This window comes from Macaca nemestrina, chromosome 1, assembly GCF_043159975.1.
Source record: "Macaca nemestrina isolate mMacNem1 chromosome 1, mMacNem.hap1, whole genome shotgun sequence".
Taxonomy (NCBI): Eukaryota; Metazoa; Chordata; class Mammalia; order Primates; family Cercopithecidae; genus Macaca; species Macaca nemestrina.
In genome coordinates this window covers 156471538-156493265 of record NC_092125.1, presented here as the reverse complement: position 1 = coordinate 156493265, position 21728 = coordinate 156471538, and the positions used below count along the sequence as shown (strand labels likewise).

At 42.8% G+C, this 21728-nt stretch overlaps 1 long non-coding RNA gene across 4 annotated transcripts in view; it reads left to right on the top strand.

The window, feature by feature from the left end:
- The first annotated feature begins 3567 nt into the window (after positions 1-3567).
- LOC112426864 (uncharacterized) overlaps positions 3568-21728 on the top strand; it is a 29107-nt gene continuing 10946 nt past the window's right edge. The window contains exons 1-5 of one of the 4 annotated variants that reach the window (XR_011619704.1): positions 3568-7534; positions 9322-13934; positions 15115-15249; positions 19907-20073; positions 21590-21725. This is a non-coding gene — a long non-coding RNA (uncharacterized lncRNA). Of the gene's footprint in view, positions 7535-8238; positions 13935-14398; positions 14737-15114; positions 15250-19627; positions 20074-21589; positions 21726-21728 lie in introns of those variants that run through there. The other 3 variants (XR_011619710.1, XR_011619701.1, XR_011619709.1) reach the window with 3 other exon arrangements.

The following is a 21728-nucleotide window of genomic DNA, read 5'->3' as shown; positions in this document are numbered from 1 at the left end:
TAGAATATAAAATAATTACATATGGAATATTTAAAAATACTTAAAATGGATTTTTAAAAGAGCAAGTTATCACAAGATCAACTACAATTCCCAATAGCGTCTTAGTCAGTTTGGGCTGCTATAACAATTTACCATAGACTGGGTGGCTGAAACAACAAGCGTTTATTTCTCACAGTTCTGGAGAGTGGGAAGTCCAAGATCACTGGTGCTGGCAGATCCAGCGCCTTGTGAGGGCCTGCTTCCTGGCTTAGGGATGTCATCTTCTTAGTTGAATCCCACATTTCCTCCTCTTTTGAAAAGGGTATGGATCCCATTCATTTGGGCTCCACCCTCATGAGTTAATTATCTCTCAAAGGCCCCACCTCCAAATATCATCACATGGGAGAATAGGCTTCAACATGGAAATGTTGGGAGTGGGAGTGCACAAACATTCAGCCCATAGCAGCATCTTCTTATAATCCTGTATACTAAGCCATAGAAACCTCAACAGAAGAAACAATCATCCTAAATAAAGAACTTAACATTTATCTATGTTAACTGTAATTGTACTGGTGTCAGCTTGTCAAAATAATTTTAATTCTGTCATCTCTTGGACATCTAATCCCTTATTGTTTGTGCCACGTGTAAAGTTGATAAACATATTATTAGGAGATGGTAGGCCAGCCACGGATTCCCTGCAGGATAATAGAAAGCTGCTTATTTGGATGTGACTGATCCACCTGGTATCTGTTACTTGATCCAAAGCATATTTCACTTTATTTTACAAGGATGCAGTGGAAGGCTTTAGCAGATGTGTTGCTGAAATACAAACATTTTCTGACTGTATCATCCCCCTGGCCTGTCACCAGTCTAAAAAGAAAATCAAGTTGGTAGCTGGTGAGAGCTGCATTCCTTCTTGTAAGTTCTTGCTTCAAATGTAGAATTTTCAAAGCCCTTTTTTGGTGAGTCTTCATTTTACAGCATGATCCTTTCCTGCAGTATTCTACTATGATTTCAGCTTCCTCTTTTCTTCAACTGTGTTACAAACCATATTCTTTTGCCTCTGGTGCCCATATGTTAGCCTCCTTCCTTTTCTGATTTCAGACATATGAGTCTCATTTGAACTGGCCTGGTATTTTTAATAAGGGATTAAAACCAGACAACATGTTGGGAGGGTTACCTTGATTTTTCTCATGCCCTGCTGTATTATTCCACTCTCACGTTGCTAATAAAGACATACCCGGCCGGGCGCGGTGGCTCACGCCTGTAATCCCAAAACTTTGGGAGGCTGAGGCGGGCAGATCACGAGGTCAGGAGATCGAGACCATCCTGGCTAACACGGTGAAACCCCGTCTCTACTAAAAATACAGAAAATTAGCCGGGCGTGGTGGCGGGTGCCTGTAGTCCCAGCTACTCGGGAGGCTGAGGCAGGAGAATGGCGTAAACCCGGGAGGCGGAGTTTGCAGTGACTCGAGATGGCGCCCCTGCACTCCAGCCTGGGCAACAGAGTGAGACTCCGTCTCAAAAAAAAATAATAATAATAATAAATATAAAATAAATAAAAATCTGTGTAAACTCCAAATTTATATATTGATTTTTACCAGATGATTCACCCCCAGCGTGGACAGAGGTTGAGTCTATTGCCTGGATTCAGGCAACTTAGAGTCCTCTTAGAGTTTCTCTAAGAAATTGCTACATATTTCTGAAGACATCATGAGTTCAAAGTTGCTCTGGCATTCTCCATGTTCAAACATCCATCTGCCAGATAAGCACTTTCCAAAGACCCTCCTTTCTGCTGCCTTCTTTGACTACCTGTCTTTTAAGACTTGTTATTAAGTATTGCCTCTGATGAAGTGTTTCCAGTTCTTACCGCACACAGCGGACCTCTCCTCCCACTGCACTCTGTGCCCATGTCTCTCCCAGCACTTGTTAAATGCCTTACTTCCCACACTAAACCAGAGCCTCCCTAGGTTCAGGTCTAGCTGGGATTCATATACATATCCCGGCTCCAGCCATGGTGCTTGGATCCAAGTAGAGGTGCTTGTGAAAGAGGAAAAGAAATTATTTTACTCAACCTGAAGAGGTTTCTGTCACCCCAAATCCTCATCATAATCTAGTGGGTAATAAAAAATGCACATATGTAATACTGGATGGTTGGAATGAAGGTTCTGTAAGATAGGGATGAGAAGAATTCTAACCATAGGGCTCTAGGGAGAGAGACCTCTGGATCCTGTTTGGTGACTTAGAAATGTCTTTGTTTCATTTCATTTGTTGCAAAGTAATTGAACCATGTGATGAAATAGACTTCTGTGATGAGTTACATAACTATTCGTTTATTTTTTTCGAACAGGTGATTTCTTCCTTTTTGAAAAGTAAAGCTCTCAGGAATTATTTAATCTTTGTTTGAAGCCAATTAAATATTAAAGGATCTCTCCCGCCTTTGCATAAGTCAACAGAATGGAAAATTTCATGGGGTGATGGGATAGAGGGGCACAGAGCTTTGGAATCAGTTCCTCTCCTTTCTCTACACTCACTGCTACCCTGTTTGGCACTCCATTAACTCTTGCCTGGAATACTGTAATCTTCCAGGATTGTCTTTTTCCAATGCATTTCTGTCCCATTTCATTAATGCAAAGTTAATCTCCTACGGTGCTAATTTTACTTAAAATCTTTCTCTGAATTCTGACTAGCTGTTAAATTTAGTCTTCAGTCTGTAGCCTGGAAATCAGAACCCACAGGCTGCTTTATCAGCTCTTCACTTTATCTTCTCATCTTTCACTGCTCCTCAGTGTGTGTCCTGAAGCTCCAGCTACACCAGATGACATAAGGTGGCCCCAGGCCTCACTCATGCTGCTCCTTCCACCTACAGTGCTGCCCTTGTCCCAGGCTTGCCTCCCACTGACAAGGCTTCCCCACCACAACTTTTTTTCCTATCTCCATGTTGCATTTGAGGCTCAGGGGAGTAAGCACCTGCCCTTGGCAGCCCCACTTCCATTTTCCCATCTTCCAAGTCACAGTTCTCTTTATTTTCTTTGAAAAATCAGTCCTCCCGCTCTTAATCATGTGGGAGCTCCAGGAGTAGGCCCTGACTGGCTTACACCTGTTGGCATATCCTGTCTCCCAAGACACAAAAATTGGTTCAGGAATGAGAACATGACCCTAGGCAGACACATAAACTTTTCCTCCAATTCATGGTGCTCTAGGGTTTGGAACTATTATAGTTATATTTGCAAACACAAGGGAGCCACCTTGAGAATGGGGACGTTTCAAGGAAGCAGAGCTGAGAGATACATCTTAGAATATCTTTGAGTCCTGGATCAAGCTGAGCCTGAAGACAAATATCTGCTAAACATTCAGTTATGTAAATAAATTCTACTTTTTTTTTTTTTTTTTTTTTTTAGACGGAGTCTCGCTCTGTAGCCCGGGCTGGAGTGCAGTGGCCGGATCTCAGCTCACTGCAAGCTCCGCCTCCCAGGTTTACGCCATTCTCCTGCTTCAGCCTCCCAAGTAGCTGGGACTACAGGCGCCCGCCACCTCGCCCGGCTAGTTTTTCGTATTTTTTAGTAGAGACGGGGTTTCACGGTGTTCGCCAGGATGGTCTCGATCTCCTGACCTCGTGATCCGCCCGTCTCGGCCTCCCAAAGTGCTGGGATTACAGGCTTGAGCCACCGCGCCCGGCCTCTACTTTTTATTTAAGCATGCTAAAACAGGATTTTCTGTAGCTTCCAAAAAAATTATGTCCAACAGATACTCTCCATTTAATGACATGCAGAAACCCTTCTAGAGCCTCTTCACCAGTATCCTGGCTCCCCATCCCCTATCGTAAGCACCTTACAGATAAAAAATATTAATATTTCACAAATATTGGGGGAACAAAGACACAATGTATAGACCAGATCGACAATAGGAAGTAGTAAAGTGCGTTTTCAGTACAAAGATGTTGTAGTGATTCTACCACCCTTTTGGGCACTTTCCTTGCCTGTGGTTCTCTATGCTGTCATTGAGTTGGCTTGATAGGAATCCTGGAGTTGCTAATGTAGGTAGATATAGCTGGGAAGCTGTAAACAGAACTATAATACAATACAGTAAAAGATGAAAAGATATGCTATTAAAAGAAAGAATATTGCATTGTGAAACTTTTAATTATATAGATACATACACATATGTATATTGGGACACAATGTTAAATGTATTTCTTAGTGTGGATGGAAGTATTTTTTTTTTCTTTTTTTGAGACAAAGTCTCAGTCTGTCGCCAGGCTGGAGTGTAGTGGCGAGATCTCGGCTCACTGCAACCTCTACCTGCCGTGTTCGAGTGATTCTCCTGCCTCAGCCTCCTGAGTAGCTGGGACTACAGGCGTGTGCCACCACGCCCAGCTAATTTTTGTATTTTTAGTAGAGACGGGATTTCACCATGTTGGCCAGGATGGTCTCAATCTCTTGACCTCGTGATCTGCCCGCCTCAGCCTCCCAAAGTGTTGGCTACCGCGCCCAGCCAGCAAAATGTTTTTAAAAACCATTGCTCTAGCTCCCACATGAGACAATTCTGTAATACACAATACAAAAGAAAGCAACAGAGGGCATGATATTAGAGAGGGTATTTATTTTACAAATTTTATTTTTCAGTTATATAGATACATACGTATATATATGTATTGAGTCACTAAATGAAATGTACTTCTTATTGTGGGTAGTAGGGGAAAAGTTTGAAAACCACTGACTTGCTCTCTACCTGTGGCCTGAAATATTACAAAACAGTATGATTGTCTAAACTGCAGTCAGCAACGTGAGAAGAAGAAGGAGAGTCCATAATAACCTCAGCAACTGGAGCTATGGAGGCAGGCAATATATCTGTAGAGTGATTCCTGGGCTTCCTGGCAAGCAGTGAAGAGCATGTCTGCAGGACTGCTTGCAGAGCCAAGGCAGACAACAGAGCTGGCCAAACCAGGGCATGTATCTTTCCAGCCTGTTTCCATGGCCAGCTCCTCAAGTTATCTAATTAAAGGCCATGCAGACACGGGAGACAAGAGCCTTTGGAGAAAGAGGAGCCAGAAGAGGTTAAACATTTTGAACTGCTTGCTACCTTTGGCTTTGGCCTAAAGGAACCCTGAGGGATGCTTTGCAAAGAACCTGGCCTCCCGAATCAAAAGTACAGAGACAATCTACTGGAATGTGTGGCTGCTTTAGTATTTGGAGAATAATAATAACAAAAGCCAGATGTCTTTAAAAAGAAGGTAATTTGCTTTTCGAAAAAATATTTGCTCTTCTCATGTTTTAAATTGTTCAGCTCTTGTCTTCTACATTTAAGTTGTTTTGTTCTCTAAATGTTTAGCACTTAGAGAATGATATATTCCTTTGACTAGATTTTTGCTTAGTTTTTATCTTTCTTTAAAAGGTTTCAGCTACCTGGCTTACTCTTTCTATTCCATTTAATTTTTTCCTTCATTGTTTTCACTTGAAAACATTGTTGTTACCTTTTCTCCTTAAGCTTTATTCGCAACTATATCCTCGAAATTCTACGTTTCTGATTTTAACATCTAAAATTTTGATTATTTTATTCTCATTTTTCCCTAGTTATACTTTTAATTTCTGAGCCCCGGTTTTCTTTTTTTTAACCAGTTCAATGTGTTATCTGTATTCCTTTTATTTGATTTCTCTTATTTCAATCTCAATTTTTTTCCTCCACATTTGGTTTTCTTGGTTTATATATGTATTTTCTTATTTGTAATTTTAATCATTATGTTCCTTGTATAGTGTACATTTATTAGGCTGACAAGCGACAGAAATGCAAAGCTTAGGCTTTTAACCTCTATACCATTCAGGCTTAATCTGCAAACAACTTTGTAGCTAACTAATCTAGAACATTTCCTACACCGATTGGCCGCTAACATGTTTTTTTTCTCTTTTGATCTATCTCCCTTCTTAGCAGGGTTACAGGAAGCTCCTCCTGCTCCTGAATCTTTCCATTTCCTCTACTTGTCAGAAGAAGCAAGGACAGGCTGCCTAAGCCAGAAGAATTCAGGGTTATTAAAATAGTCACTTAGACTCTTGCGGGATGGCTTTCACATATATGATACGTCTCTGAGTCACATAGAACAGATCCAACTCCCAGAACAGTGTCAGAAAGTGGTGCCTTTTCATGTCTTTTTTTTAAACTTTTATTTTAGGTTTGCAACTACATGTGCAGGTTTGTTACCTAGGTGAACTTGTGTCACGGGGATTTGTTGTACATTATTTCATCACTCAGGTATTAAGCCCAGCACCCAGTAGTTACCTTTACTGAGCCTCTCCCTCCTCCCACCCTCCACCCCCAAGTAGTTCCCAGTGTCTTTGTTGTTCCCTTCTGTGTATTCATGTGTTCTCATTCTTTAGCTCACACTTATAAGTGAGAACATGTGGTGTTTAGTTTTCTGTTCCTGCATTAGCTTGCTAAGAATAATACTTCCAGCTTCATCTATGTTCCTGCAAAAGACATAATCTCATTTTTTTATGGCTGCATAGCATTCCGTGGTGTATATATACCATATCTTCTTTATCCAGTCTATCATTGATGGGCATTTAGGTTGATTCCATGTCTTTGCTATTGTGAATAGTGTTGCAATGAACATTTGCATCCCAGGGAAGCCCTCAGAATTAGGGAAGGTGGTCAAGAATGTGCTCTGACCCTTTTTTCATCTCTTTTGGAGAGAATAAGACTTTTCCTTAAACCCAGAGGAATAATCTGAACAATTTAAATGACCATGGCCAAGAATTTCATCATGTAATACTGAGAGATGGGACTACCTGGATTTCCTAGGTCAACTAAGAATCCCTAAGTCTAGCTGGGAAGGTGACTGCTTCCAGCTTTAAACATGGGGCTTGCAACTTAGCCCACACCCGACCAGAGAGCTCACTAAAATGCTAATTAGGCAAAACAGGAGGTAAAGAAATAGCCAATCATCTATTGCCCGAGAGCACAGCGGGAGGGACAAGGATTGGGATATAAACCCAGGCATTTGAGCCGGTTACAGCAACCCCCTTTGGGTCCCCTCCTCTTATATGGGAGCTCTGTTTTCACTCTATTTCACTCTATTAAATCTTGCAACTGTACTCTTATGGTCCATGTTTTGTTACCGCTCGAACTGAGCATGCGTTTGCCGTCCACCACTGCTGTTTGCCGCCATCGCAGACCTGCCCTTGACCTGCATCCCTCCAGATCCGGCAGGGTATCCGCTGTGCTCCTGATCCAGCAAGGCACGCATTGCCACTCTCGAATGGGCTAAAGGCTTGCCATTTTTCCTGCATGGCTAAGTGCCTGGGTTTGTCCTAATTGAGCTGATGGTTCTCTTCCATGACCCACAGCTTCGAATAGAGCAACAACACTCACCACATGGCCCAAAATTCCATCCTTTGGAATCTGTGAGGCCAAGAACCCCGGGTCAGAGAACACGAGGCTTGCCACCATCTTGGAAGTGGCCCACCACCATTTTGGAAGCAGCCCGCCACCATCTTGGGAGCTCTGGGAGCAAGGACCCCCCGGTAACATTTTGGCGACCACGAAGGGACCTCCAAAAGCAGTAATATTGGGCCACTTTCGCTTGCTATTCTGTCCTATCCTTCCTTAGAATTGGAGGAAAATACCAGGCACCTGTCGGCCAGTTAAAAACGATTAGCGTGGCCGCTGGACTTAAGACTCAGGTGTGAGGCTATCTGGGGAAGGACTTTCTAACAGCCCCCAGCCCTTCTGGAGTGGGGACATTGGTCTGCCTGGAGCCAGCTTCCACTTTCAATTTTCTTGGGAAGCCGAGGGCCGACTAGAGGCAGAAAGCTGTCGTCCCAAACTCCTGGCAGTAGCCGGTTGAGATCATGGCGCAGCCAGAAGTCTCTACTCCACAGTTGCCCATGCGTACACCCCTACCTTTCCTTCTGACCCATACCTCCTGGGTCCTGACCACCACAATCTTGAAAGTGTAGCCCCAAAATTATCCTTACCTCTGAATCTACTTCCTCTGATCCCTGCCTCCTAGATACTAATGGTTCAGACTTTCATTTCCTCTAGCAAGTTGTATCTCCAAAGGGATCTAAGGAAGCTGTAGGCTGCATCCTTAGGCATTTAGGCTATAAACCCAGAGAGTCTTATTCCTGGTGTCCCTCCCGATTTAGGTCTACAGCTCTCAACATGGGCAGTTATGTTGGACCTGTTCCCCACCACCCTTGCCAGGGCCCCAAGTTTGTAATGGCTGAGAGAGAGAGACTCGGAGAGAGAGAGAGAGAGAGAGAGAGAGAGAGAGAGAGAGAGACAAAGAGGGAGTCCAAGAGAAAAAGAAAAAGAAAAAGTAAAAAAGTGTGCCCTATTTCTTTAAAAGCCAGGGTAAATTTAAAACCTGTAATTAATCATTGAAGGTCTTCTCTGTGACCCTGTAACACTCCAATACCACTCGGTTGTCAGTGTAAATAAGGGCATAGCCCGAAAGCACTGATGCCACTGACAACCCAGAGCTGTCCTGTAAAAAATCCTTAACCCAGCAGATTTCCTAACAGGGGATTAAATCTTAATTACCATGCAAGGTCCAACCAGACCTAGAAGGAACTCCCTTCAGGATAGGACGATAGATGGTTCCTCCCAGGTGACTGAGAAAAAAACCCAATGGGTATTCAGTAATTGATATGAAGACTCTTGTGGAAGCAGAGTTAGAAAATTTGCCTAATAATTGGTCTCCTCAAACGTGCGAGCTGTTTGCACTTAGCCAAGCCTTAAAGTACTTACAGAATCAAAAGACTATCTCAATCCTGACTCAAAAGGTTAGCTACACCCTTTCTCAAATGAATTTGCATAAGAACTGTTGTTTATAGGAATGTATCTTGACGGGGCAGCTGGGTTGTTATGAAATACCCAGTCCAGCTCTAGGACTCACCCCTGAGCGCAAAGGCAATGTTGGGCACACTGGTAAAGGACCACTAGAATCCAGCAGCCCAGACCCCTTTCTTTGTAGTCAAGAGAGGCGGGAAAACAGGTGCAGGACTGCTACATTGGTGAGCGTAACTAATCCGATAAGCAGAGGACCATGAGTGGTTACGCACCCTGGAAAGGAACTCACCACCGAGCGCAAAGGCAATGTTGGGCACGCTGGTAAAGGACCACTAGAATCCAGCAGCCTGGATCCCTTTCTTTGTGGTCAAAAGAGGTAGGAAAACAGGTGCAGGACTGCTACGTCAGTGAGCGTAACTAATCCAATAAGCAGAGGTCCACAGGTGGTTACGCACCCTGGAAAGGAATAAGCATTAGGACCATAGAGGGCGCTCTATGACTAATGCTCATTGGAAAATGACTAGGGGTGCTGGCATCCCTATGTTCTTTTTTCAGATGGGAAACGTTCCCCCCGAGGCAAAAACAACCCTAAGATGTATTCTGGAGAATTAGGACCAATTTGACCCTCAGACGCTAAGAAAGAAATGACTTATATTCTTCTGCAGTACCACCTGGCAATGATATCCTCTTCAAGGGGGAGAAACCTGGCGTCCTGAGGGAAGTATAAATTTTAACACTGTCTTAAAACTAGACCTCTTTTGTAGAAAAGAAGGCAAATGGAGTGAAGTGCCGTATGTACAAACTTTCTTTTCATTAAGAGACAACTCGCAATTATGTAAAAAGTGTGATTTATGCCCTACAGGAAGCCCTCAGAGTCTACCTCCCTACCCCAGCGTCCCCCAACTCCTTCCCCAACTAATAAGGACCCCCCCCTTCAACCCATTCGGTCCAAAAGGAGATAGATAAAGGGGTAAACCATGAACCAAAGAGGGTGAATATTCCCTGATTATGCCCCCTCCAAGCAGTGGGAGGAGGAGAATTCGACCCAGCCAGAGTGCATGTACCGTTTTCTCTCTAAGACTTAAAGCAAATTAAAATAGACCTAGGTAAACTCTCAGATAACCCTGATGGCTATATGGATGTTTTACAAGGGTTAGGACACTCCTTTGATCTGACATGGAGAGATATAATGTTACTGCTAAATCAAACACTAACCCCAAATGAGAGAAATGCTGCCATAACTGCAGCCTGAAAGTTTGGCGAATCTCTGGTATCTCAGTCAGGTCAATGATAGGATGACAACAGAGGAAAGAACGATTCCCCACAGGCCAGCAGGCAGTTCCCAGTGTAGACCCTCATTGGGACACAGAATCAGAACATGAAGATTGGTGCCACAGACATTTGCTAACTTGCGTGCTAAAAGGACTAAGGAAAACTAGGAAGAAGCCTATGAATTATTCAGTGATGTCCACCGTAACACAGGTGAAGGAAGAAAATCCTACTGCCTTTCGGGAGAGACTAAAGGAGACATTGAGGAAGCATACCTCCCTGTCACCTGACTCTGTTGAAGGCTAACTAATCTTAAAGGATAAGTTTATCACTCAGTCAGCTGCAGACATTAGGAAAAAACTTCAAAAATCTGCCTTAGGCCCAGAGCAAAACTTAGAAACCCTACTGAACTTGGCAACATTTTTTTATAATAAAGATCAGGAGGAGCAGGCGGAATGCGACAAATGGGATAAAAAAAGGCCACTGGTTTAGTCATGTCATGGCCCTCAGGCAAGCAGACTTTGGAGGCTCTGGAAAAGGCGTAAGCTGGACAAATCAAATGCCTAATAGGGCTTGCTTCCAGTGCGTCTACAAGGACACTTTAAAAAAGATTGTCCAAGTAGAGGTAAGCTGCCCCCTCGTCCACACCCCTTATGTCAAGGGAATCACTGGAAGGCGCACTACACCAGGGGATGAAGGTCCTCTGAGTCAGAAGCCAGCAGTAGGACTGAGGGTGCCCCGGGCAAGCGCCAGCCCATGCCATCACCCTCACAGAGCCCCGGGTATGCTTGACCATTGAGGGCCATGAGGTTAACTGTCTCCTGGACACTGGCGCAGCCTTTTCAGCCTTACTCTTCTGTCCTGGACAACTGTCCTCCAGATCTGTAACTATCCGAGGGGTCCTAGGACAGCCAGTCACTAGATACTTCTCCCAGCCACTATGTTGTGACTGAGGAACTTTACTGCTTTCACATGCTTTTCTAATTATGCCTGAAAGCCCCACTCCCTTGTTAGGGAGAGACATTCTAGCAAAAGCAGGGGCCATTATACACCTGAACATAGGAGAAGGAACACCCGTTTGTTGTCCCCTGCTTGAGGAAGGAATTAATCCTGAAGTCTGGGCAACAGAAGGACAATATGGATGAGTAAAAAATGCCCATCCTGTTCAAGTTAAACTAAAGGATTCCACCTCCTTTCCCTACCAAAGGCAGTACCCCCTCAGACCCGAGGCCCAACAAGGCCTCCAAAGGATTGTTAAGGACCTAAAAGCCCAAGGCCTAGTAAAACCATGCAATAGCCCCTGCAATACTCCAATTTTAGGAGTACAGAAACCCAGTGGACAGTGGAGGTTAGTGCAAGATCTTAGGATTATCAATGAGGTTGTTTCCCAGCTGTACCTAGCCCTTATACTCTGCTTTTGCAAATACCAGAGGAAGCAGAGTGGTTTACAGTCCTGGACCTTAAGGATGCCTTTTCCTGCATCCCTGTACATCCTGACTCTCCCTTTGAAGATCCTTCAAACCCAGCGTCTCAACTCACCTGGACTGTTTTATCCCAAGGGTTCGGGGATAGCCCCCATCTATTTGGCCAGGCTTTAGCCCAAGACTTGAGCCAATTCTCATACCTGGACACTCTTGTCCTTCAGTACATGGATGATTTACTTTTAGCCACCCGTTCAGAAACCTTGTGCCATCAAGCCACCCAAGCGCTCTTAAATTTCCTTGCTACCTGTGGCTACAAGGTTTCCAAACCAACGGCTCCGGTCTGCTCAGAGCAGGTTAAATACTTAGGGCTAAAATTATACAAAGGCACCAGGGCCCCCAGTGAGGAACGTGTCCAGCTTATACTGCCTTATCCTCATCCCAAAACCCTAAAGCAACTAAGAGGGTTCCTTGGCATAACAGGTTTCTGAACAATGGAACAACTTCAGCACAGAAATAAACACCACTTCCGTTTTAGTAGGACCTCTTGTTTCCAATCTGGAAATAACCCATACTTCAAACCTCACCTGTGTAAAATTTATCAATACTATAGACACAACCAACTACCAATGCATCAGGTGGGTAACTCCTCCCACTCGAACAGTCTACCTACCCTCAGGAATATTTTTTGTCTGTGGCACCTCAGCCTATCATTGTTTGAATGGCTCTTTAGAATCTCTGTGCTTCCTCTCATTCTTAGTGCCCCCTATGACCATCTACACTGAACAAGATTTACACAATTATGTCATACCTAAGCCCCACAAAAAAGAGTACCCATTCTTCCTTTTGTTATCAGAGCAGGAGTGCTAGGTGGACTAGGTACTGGCGTTGGTGGTATCACAACCTCTACTCAGTTCGACTACAAACTATCTCAAGAACTAAATGGTGACATGAAATGGGCCACCAACTCCCTGGTCACCTTGCAAGATCAACTTAACTCCCTAGCAGCAGTAGTCCTTCAAAATCGAAGAGCTTTAGACTTGCTAACTGCCAAAAGAGGGGGAACCTGTTTATTTTTCGGGGAAAATGCTGTTATTATGTTAATCAATCAGGAATCATCGCTGAGAAAGCTAAAGAAATTTGAGATCGAATATAACGTAGAGCAGAGGAGCTTCAAAACACTGGACCCTGCAGCCTCCTCAGCCAATGGATGCCCTGGATTCTCCCCTTCTTAGGACCTCTGGCAAGTATAATATTGCTACTCTTTGCACCCTGTATCTTTAACCTCCTTGTTAAGTTTGTCTCTTCCAGAATCAAAGCTACAAAACTACAAACAGTTCTTCAAATGGAGTCCCAGATGCAGTCCATGACTAAGATCTACTGTGACCCCTGGACCAGCCTGCTAGCCCATGCTCCGATGTTAATGACATTGAAGGCACCCTTCCCAAGGAAATCTCAACTACACCACCCCTACTACGCCCCAATTCAGTAGGAAGCAGTTAGAGCGGTTGTTGGCCAACCTCTCCAACAGCACTTGGATTTTCCTGTTGAGAGGGGGGACTGAGAGACAGGACTAGCTGGATTTCCTAGGCCGATTAAGAATCCTTAAGCCTAGCTGGGAAGGTGACCACACCTACCTTTAAACACGGGGCTTGCAACTTAGCCCACACCTGACCAATCAGAGAGCTCACTAAAATGCTAATTAGGCAAAACAGGAAGTAAAGAAATAGCCAATCATCTATTGCCTGAGAGCACAGTGGGAAGGACAAGGATCAGGATATAAACCCAGGCATGCAGGCCAACTACAGCAACCCCCTTTGGGTCCCCTCCCCTTATGGGGGAGCTCTGTTTTCACTCTATTTCACTCTATTAAATCCTGCAACTGTACTCTTCTGGTCCATGTTTTGTTATGGCTTGAGCTGAGCATTTGTTCACTGTCCACCACTGTTTGCCACCATCACAGACCCGCTGCTGACTTCCATCCCTCCGGATCTGGCAGAGTGTCCGCTGTGCTCCTGATCCAGCTAGGCGCCCATTGCCACTCCATATGGGGCTAAAGACTTGCCATTGTTCCTGCACAGCTAAGTGCCTGGGTTTGTCCTAATCAAGCTGAACACTAGTCACTGGGTTCCATGGTTCTCTTCCGTAACCCACGGCTTCTAATAGAGCTGTAACACTCACCGCATGGCCCAAGATTCCATTCCTTGGAATCTGTGAGGCCAAGAACCCCGGGTCAGAGAACACAAGGCTTGCCACCATCTTGGAAGTGGCCCACGACCATTTTGGAAGCAGACTGCCACCATCTTGGGAGCTCTGGGAGCAAGGACCCCCCCAGTAACAATACCATCTAGTTTCTTTAAGGACTTGTATCAGTGAAAGTCCAATCAGGACACAGAAATTACATGGCAATTTGAAAAAAGAAATAAGAGTAAAGGTATCATGCGCGTCCATGTGAAGAGAACACCATACATGCTTTATGTGAGCAATAAAGCTTTTTAATTACCTGGGTGCAGGCGGGCTGAGTCCGAAAAGAGTGTCAGCGAAGGGAGATAGGAGTGGGCCATTTTATAGGATTTGGGTAGGTAAAGGAAAATTACAGTCAAAGGGGGTTTTTCTCTGGTGGGCAGGGGCGGGGGTCACAAGGTGCTCAGTCGGGGAGCTTTTGAGCCAGGAAAAGGAATTTCACAAGGTAATGTCATCAGTTAAGGCAGGAACAGGCCATTTTCACTTCTTTTGTGGTGGAACGTCATCAGTTAAGGCATGAACCGGGCCATCTGGATGTATACGTGCAGGTGACAGGGGATATGATGGCTTAGCTTTGGCTCAGAGGCCTGACAAAAGGGGTAGTTGCTAGTGAGCGATAACAAGTACTCTAAAGAATACGGGAGTGGCAGGCACATTCTCTTGAGCTTTGCTACTTTGGAGGTCTTCGTCCCCAAAAGGGGGAATTCTTTCATCAGGAGACACAACAGTAATTTCACTGAATTTGAAGAGACGATTGCCAACTGGTCATTTGAGGCTGTTTATGTCACTAAATCAATGGGCCAAAAATAAGGAGCTGCTTCACTGGCGGAGTGATTGATCCCAATTACCAAGGAGAAATTTAATGGGCAGCCTCCTCCCCTGGGACTGAGCCAGAAGTCCAAGGAAGAAGCCAACACCTCCCAGGGCTGAGATCAGACATCATTGGAGAGGGCATGGCAAGGCACACTGGCAGAGAAGTTCACTGAGGTGTCATGTCAGTGGAGCTTGCTGGAAAACTGCCCCTTGGAGTGCTAAGGTAATATCCTCAGGGAGGAGCCATGTCTCAGAACTCACTGGAAAGCCACCTGAAGGAATGTGGGGAAAGTTGTTCAGAGGAAGCTGCCCTGTTAGCAGCTCTCTGCAAGGAGGTATGCTGGGGGGAAAATGTTCATAAGGATGTGCCCACCATCTGCACTTTGCTTAAAATGGCTGGAACCAGTTGCCTGAGGCAGCCATTCAAGTGAAGGTGTTTTGCGGGTAGCCCTCCCACTATAAAGTTGTTTACAGGAAGTGCTCTGTGCTGCCGGCCGCTGGGCACGGCAGAAAACACAGAACGTGTGCACAAGCACATGTACTCTCTCTCTATATATATTTATCTCTCTCTCTCTCTCTCTCTCTCTCTCTTTCTCTGCAGGAGATGATCACCAGAAACAAGAAGAAAAGCTCCTTCCTTCTGTGATCCTCCAGCACTGTCTATTGACAAAGCTTAGCAACATGTTCACTGTAAAGAAGAAATTCTTAAGGGGTTCAGCTCCATTATCCTAAAATGGTAATAAATGGATTGGGGGTTGAGACAATGAGTTGATAACTGCGAACAGTACATTCCTTTAGCTACTCATTTTCCATATTTACCCTTCACTCATGTGAGTTCTGTACAATGAAGCAACTCTGTGTTTCCACCTAACAAGATATTGCTATTCTCACAAATGAAGAAATTCTCACCCTTCACAAAATAAAGAGATGCACAGTCCTAACCATCACTGTATCCATTGCCAGCTATAGTCATTACTCCTCAAATTCTATGATAGTTTCACTGATTATTTTCTTGCCTAAAGACTATTATGTATGGTTAAGCACCACTAGTTTGTGTAAAAATAAAAATGGAAAAAAGAGAAAGAAATAGCCTACATAAACATATAATAGCCAAAGAGACTACAAAGACTACAAATAACACAAAGCCACTACAGCCCTCATTTCAGTAGTGGGGCACAAGGCCATAGTTGATACCTCTGGCTTATATTTCTTTTGACCTTGGCCAGAAGCTCGGCGGGTCAATTCTTTATCCAGTAGAGTGACCTAAAACTTCCTTCAGAAGAGTGAAGTCCTTAATCGTCTGCCTTTTTTTTTTTTTTTGGTATAAGAACTGCTAATGGGCACCCCAGATAATCCCCTGGATTCCACATAATCCTCCTTCTCCTCAGTGTGTAGCAGCAACTCAATTTCCCCTTGAAAATTGAGATCAATCACTCCAACCAGTGAAGCAACTTCTTATTTTTGGTCTGTTGTTTTAGTGACACAAACAGCCTCAAATGACCAGGTGGCAATCTTCTCTTCAAATTCAGTGAAACTGTTGTGTCTCCTGATGAAAGCATTCTCCCTCTTGGCTGCAAAGACCTCCAAATTAGCAAAGCTCAAAGTTTCCATTGGATTTGGCAGTTCCATCACTGATAACAGTAAAGAGAATCATTTCAGGGGAGTAGTGGGAACAGAAACCAGATTACAAGAGGGTTTACGATGAAGAGAAGGCAAGGCAGGGAAGCCAGTAAGTGAATGCAGCCCACTCTTTCAAAAGAAAAGCTATGAAATTAAGCAGAGGAGAGCTCTGTAAAGCACTTAGAAGAGGACACAGTATTTTGAGAGGAATTTAAGATGAGGAAAACTTACACATCGTATAAAATTCAAGTGGAAATTCTTCTATGTAAAAAGAAATTGAAGGAAGAGATGAGTAAACAAGATCCCAAAAGGTATGGGATCAATATACTCAAAGCATTGGGATCTCTGCCTCAGTCTCTGAGCCCAAAGAAGTGGGTAGGGCTGTGATGGGAGAAAATAAAGGCAAATCTGTAGGAGGTGGAACAGGAAGTTGAGCTGGTTACCTTCCCCCAGTTTAATTTTCAGATTACAAAGCAAAGCCTTTTGATGAAAGAACTGAGTTGGTAGAGCAGGAAGATTGAAGAAAATGCACAATTTTGAAAAGAACAATAGTGGAAAATAGAGAGGGACAAGGGATAGAGAAATCTAATCTTGTTGTCTATAAATCATGACTCAAATTTTACTTCCTCCTTGATGTGTGCTCTGCCTCTTCAACTGATAGTAAATAAAAGATTAGTAATATCTCTATATAGCAATTAAAAACAGAGGTTTCTCTTTAAGTTCCTATCCTATAACTCTTACAGAGCACTCGTCATTTTCTGCTATGTAGTTTTTTTCCTTTCTAGAATCCACTGTAACTCTTTAATGTATTAGATTTTTGTATCCCTCATAAGCATCTACTAGAGTGTGTAGCTCATTAACACAGTGTTTCAATAACTAATTGTTGTATAACAAACCACGCTCTACTAATGGAGTAAAATAACAACCTTTTGTAATTATTCTCTCTCATGGTTCTGGGGATAACTAAGTGGTTCTCACTTGGGGGTCTCTCCTGAGGTTGCAGTCAGGAAACATCTGGAGGCTCCTGACTGCACGTCTCTGGAGTGTGATGTTGGCTCCTAGTGGGACCTCAGCCAGGGGGCTGCCCTCCGCAATACACATATGTGACTTCTCCATGCGGCTTGGGCTTCCTCAGGGGACAGTGGCTGGGTTCCGAGAGCAAGTGTCCTAGAAAAGAGCTGGGCAGGTGCTATAATCCTTTTTATGATCTCTGAAGTCATGCAGTAGTATTCTGTAACATTATATTTATTAGAATTAAGTCACTAGGGCCAGCCCATATTCAAGAGGTGGGGAGTTTAGACTCCATGTCTTGATGAGAGGAGTGTCAAGGGATTTGAAGATACTACACACATAAATGCTAATTAGTTGCTTGTTTTAAGCATTTATTGTATTTTGAAAAAGCCCCAGAAACAAAGAGAATGAGAGTGGTGCACAGTCTTACAAGGTCTGAATAGAAGTCAGGAATAATGCTAAAGAGTCAATTAACCCATAAAAGTGCTAACCATGGCTGCTTATTTCACTAGTGTTTGTAATCTTTTACAATCTCTTTTTAGGAGATAAAATTGAGCTGTTTGGTCTAGAAAGGTGTAGTAGGTCAGTGCTTCTGCTACTTTACGGGCACACAAACTCCTGGGGATCTTGTTAAAATGCAAGATTTTAACAATATGATGCCAGGGGCATCACATTCTGCATTTCTAGGAAGCTACAAGGGGGATACTGCAGCTACATGGGCCACCCATTGAACAGCAAGTTAGCAGAAAGTAATACGGGTAACTGCCTGGCTCCTGTGATCCCACCCTTCTCTGGGAGGAGCGCTAATGGGGTATGCCACCAGAGGTCCTTACGGGCTTACAAGACCTTAGCCCTCTGGCCTGTGAACCCGTGATGCCAATAAGGTTAATCTGTTCTTCCATAAGACTTGTAGAACTGGAATTAAAGGAAGAGAGTAATTTACTTCTCTCTTGTGGTAGAAGCACGGAATATGAGGCTCTATCCATCATGTCAGAAAGCCAGTTTCCAGGAGGAATAAAGGGAACACATAGAGAGAAGAGAATCCAGGTGACACTCCAGTGCCTGATGAGGCTCAGAACTGACCCCACTCTGAAAGATTATACAAAATATCCTAATATCGTTCTGGCAAATTACCCTCTTGGCCTAAATTTGTTCTACTTGGGTTTTTATCATTTGAAACTAAAAAAGCTCTAACAAAGGGTAGGGAAAGTAGGGGATATGTTCTCTTGGAAATGTAATGCTCACTGTTTTGCAGTACTAGATGATTATCCAGACGTCTGCAATCTGAGGGTGAGGAAAGACTGTCCCTTAAGTCATGTTAAAGGTGTGTTCCCAACAGAGTGGACTGAATATGAAAGACGACGACAATGGAACACTAAGGCCGAGGGAAGATGAGAAAAGTCTCAACCTACCTAAAATAGGAAAAACATCTAGAAAAGGGAGGCAAAGAGAGTCTATGGATTAAAATCATTGGATAGTATCGAAAGAAACTGTTACCCAAAAGTGATGCCTGCTGAAAACAGATGGGAAAAGGACAGTCTAGGAATAGCAAAGCTAATATTCTCTAAAGAGTGACCAGACCCTGGGCCTGAGTGGAAGTTAAAAGCCCAGCAAAGAACAAAACATTGACTTTTCATATATGTTGGACATTGTGTGATTTGCTTTACATTTATGACCTTATTAAATGACCCCCTAAGAAAGTTTCGCTCAGGCCCTCCCTGAAACTCTAGCACAGTCACAGCTGGCACTCCCACAGTCGAAAGAGAGGAAACCAAACGTGGATCATATCATGTGGTTCCCACCTGGCAGACCCTATGACTGGGTATGCCTCAGCAGGCAAATCTCATAGTCCTCCGAAGTCTCAGAGACTGCAAGCTGTGCAGGTGACACAAGAATGACATGGCCACCTTTCCATGTTTGGAGTAAATTTTTAATAACCAGTTTCTTGGTTACAACTTCATCTATATAAATCCCCTTATTCTAGGATCTACACAGTTAAACCTAATATTTCACAGCACATTTCTAAAACAGTACATTTTTTACACTAAAAAAATAAAATAAAATAAAAGCCTGGTTACCACCAAGGTGTATTGTCCATGAATTGAAAGGCTTTCTATTTAAGTGGCAGGTACATGTGTAAATAGGGCAGGCAGCAATAGAACAGCAATATTGGAGAACACTTTCTTTGTAGTAAATGCCCTTGAGTATGAGATGTGACAATGAAGCAATAAGGCCAATTCTATAAAGCAAAAATGGATACTGATCTCCTTATTTTGTAGCCATACCTTATGGTATGTTTATAACGTATTTCTTTCACATGTTAAAACAGTATCTACTAAAGATGGGCTTAATTTTGGTAAAGTGAACTGAAAAAAGTTATATGTTAATGCAACATTTGTTGTAAAGATTCCAGAAACGCAGGAGTCAAAAATTCAAATTATGATTCCCACAGTAACTGTAACTCTGGTATACAACATACATAATGGAAGAAATGTTATCAACATATACCATAGTAGAAAATACTCAGTAAGCAGAAACAAGCTGAGTTATGCTTGCTGTGGGAATCATTATTTTCAACTAGCTGGGAATATATACAAATCGAAACCATAAATGCATGCATTATTTTTTGCAGTTAATTCTAATTTTTCTTGATCCAATTTAATCAGCTTTGTATCCAAACTACATTTTCCCTTCACAAACTGCAAATGAATGTCTTTCGTAATTTTAAAATCCACATCATTTGATTTCTTTTTCTCACACAGGCTGCCTTTTGCAGGATGGCATCATTACACCCTGTCCCTCCCTGAAATGTCAGGACACATCTGCTGGGATTCATTTATCTACATTCCTTTTCTCTCTGAAGGACACCATGGGGAAGGAGAAAAAGAACAGCAAAGAGAACAAGAATCACATTGAGTAGCTTAGAAAGGTACATAAGTGCAACAGAAACAGGGACACTGTCACCATTAACTTCCCCTATGGTATCCTCCTGAGCTGACACAAGAACAATGCCACCATATATTTACAATTTCCAAAGTGTTTAGTCAAAATATTATCTCATCTGATTCTCACCACAACACTGTGAGAAAGGCAAAACCAAAACACCTTTCTGTTGTTCAGCTTTCGTGACTCAAGTAGAATATATTTAAAGATTCGTTTTTATGTTATCGTCTAAAGTGTAGGCCATTTAATTGCAATGACAATATTTCCTAAATATACTCATCTACCACATGCAGAGGATTTAGTTATTATGAAGGCAGAGTATGGTCTATGTAAAAAGATTATGGTTATAAGTGAAACATTTAACATATTTTAAGCTTTTGGCTTTAACTATATTCTGAAGATTCAACAATGAAACAGAGGAATAACTGCCCTTTGAAATTCTGCCGAGGCAAAATTTATCCTGAATATTTTATCCAGTATTACTTTTCCCAGTTTGGTTTTAACTAAGAAGGGCACCTTCTGTAACCTCTGAAGACGAATCCTTTTACTTTCTAGCAGTCTTTATCCATCAGAGTATGTTTCATTATATTCAAACTAAATTACTTTGGCTCAAGAACAATCATAGTTCCTTTACCACCCTAAATAGCTCCGCCTCCCCATGGTGTCCATGACCTTGGATGAGTGTCTGGAGGGTAACATGGTCAATCTGTGTGTGTCTCAGTGCTACTGTGATCAGTCTATTCAATTGCAAGTTTATTTTCCCTTCTTTTCACCTACAGAAAGATCCTTCACATAATCAGACAAAATTTTCCTTCCTCATTTATATAAGATACCAATAAAAAGATCAATTAAAATAAAGATTCAGAACTGGCAAAAAGCCTCAATATCATTTGTTCTAACTAGGGAGATAACACAGTCAATCCTTTGCCTGTGAAAAGTATGACAATCTTGCATGCAATTAAAAGGTAATATTTTAAGTGCAAAAGAAAAACAAATCTTCAGGAATATTTTAGGAGGTTTTCTTGTGGAGGAAGAGTTGTCTTCTTAATGTTACCTACAATCATAAACAAAATTATAAAACAGATCTTTGCACTGAATAAAGATGGACACATAAGTTCTTGCATAAAACAGGTAAGACACTTGAAGGTATCCCCCCAGACATAAATGCTGAACTTTTAGGCTTTTCCTCTACTCATATGCAAAAGTTTGAAAAGAAAAAACAGTATCAGGGCTTGGTCATAGCACAGCCTCAATATTATTTCCAAGCTAAAATGTCAGTGATGGGGATATGAGCTCTTGCATCTTATCAGAGACCAGAAAAAGGCCTTACTGCCTTATAGGATACATCAGCCAGACATGAAGGCTAGGCCATAAGCATACATTTTCTTCGCAGGTCCATCCACTTTATGGGATTTTTCTCAGGGAAAGTATAGATACAGACAGTGGGCAAGGTTTACCTTAAACAGAATGAAATAAAGTCCTTGTTGGCTCTCTCTTTCAAGGTGGAAAATGAAGAGGAGGTGACCAATTCTAGAAGATCACAGAACGCTTACAAATGAAAAATAATGGGGTATGTTTCTCTTGAGCAGTCAATAAGTGAAATTATCAAAGATCTAAAATTTCCCAAATAAACTGACAACA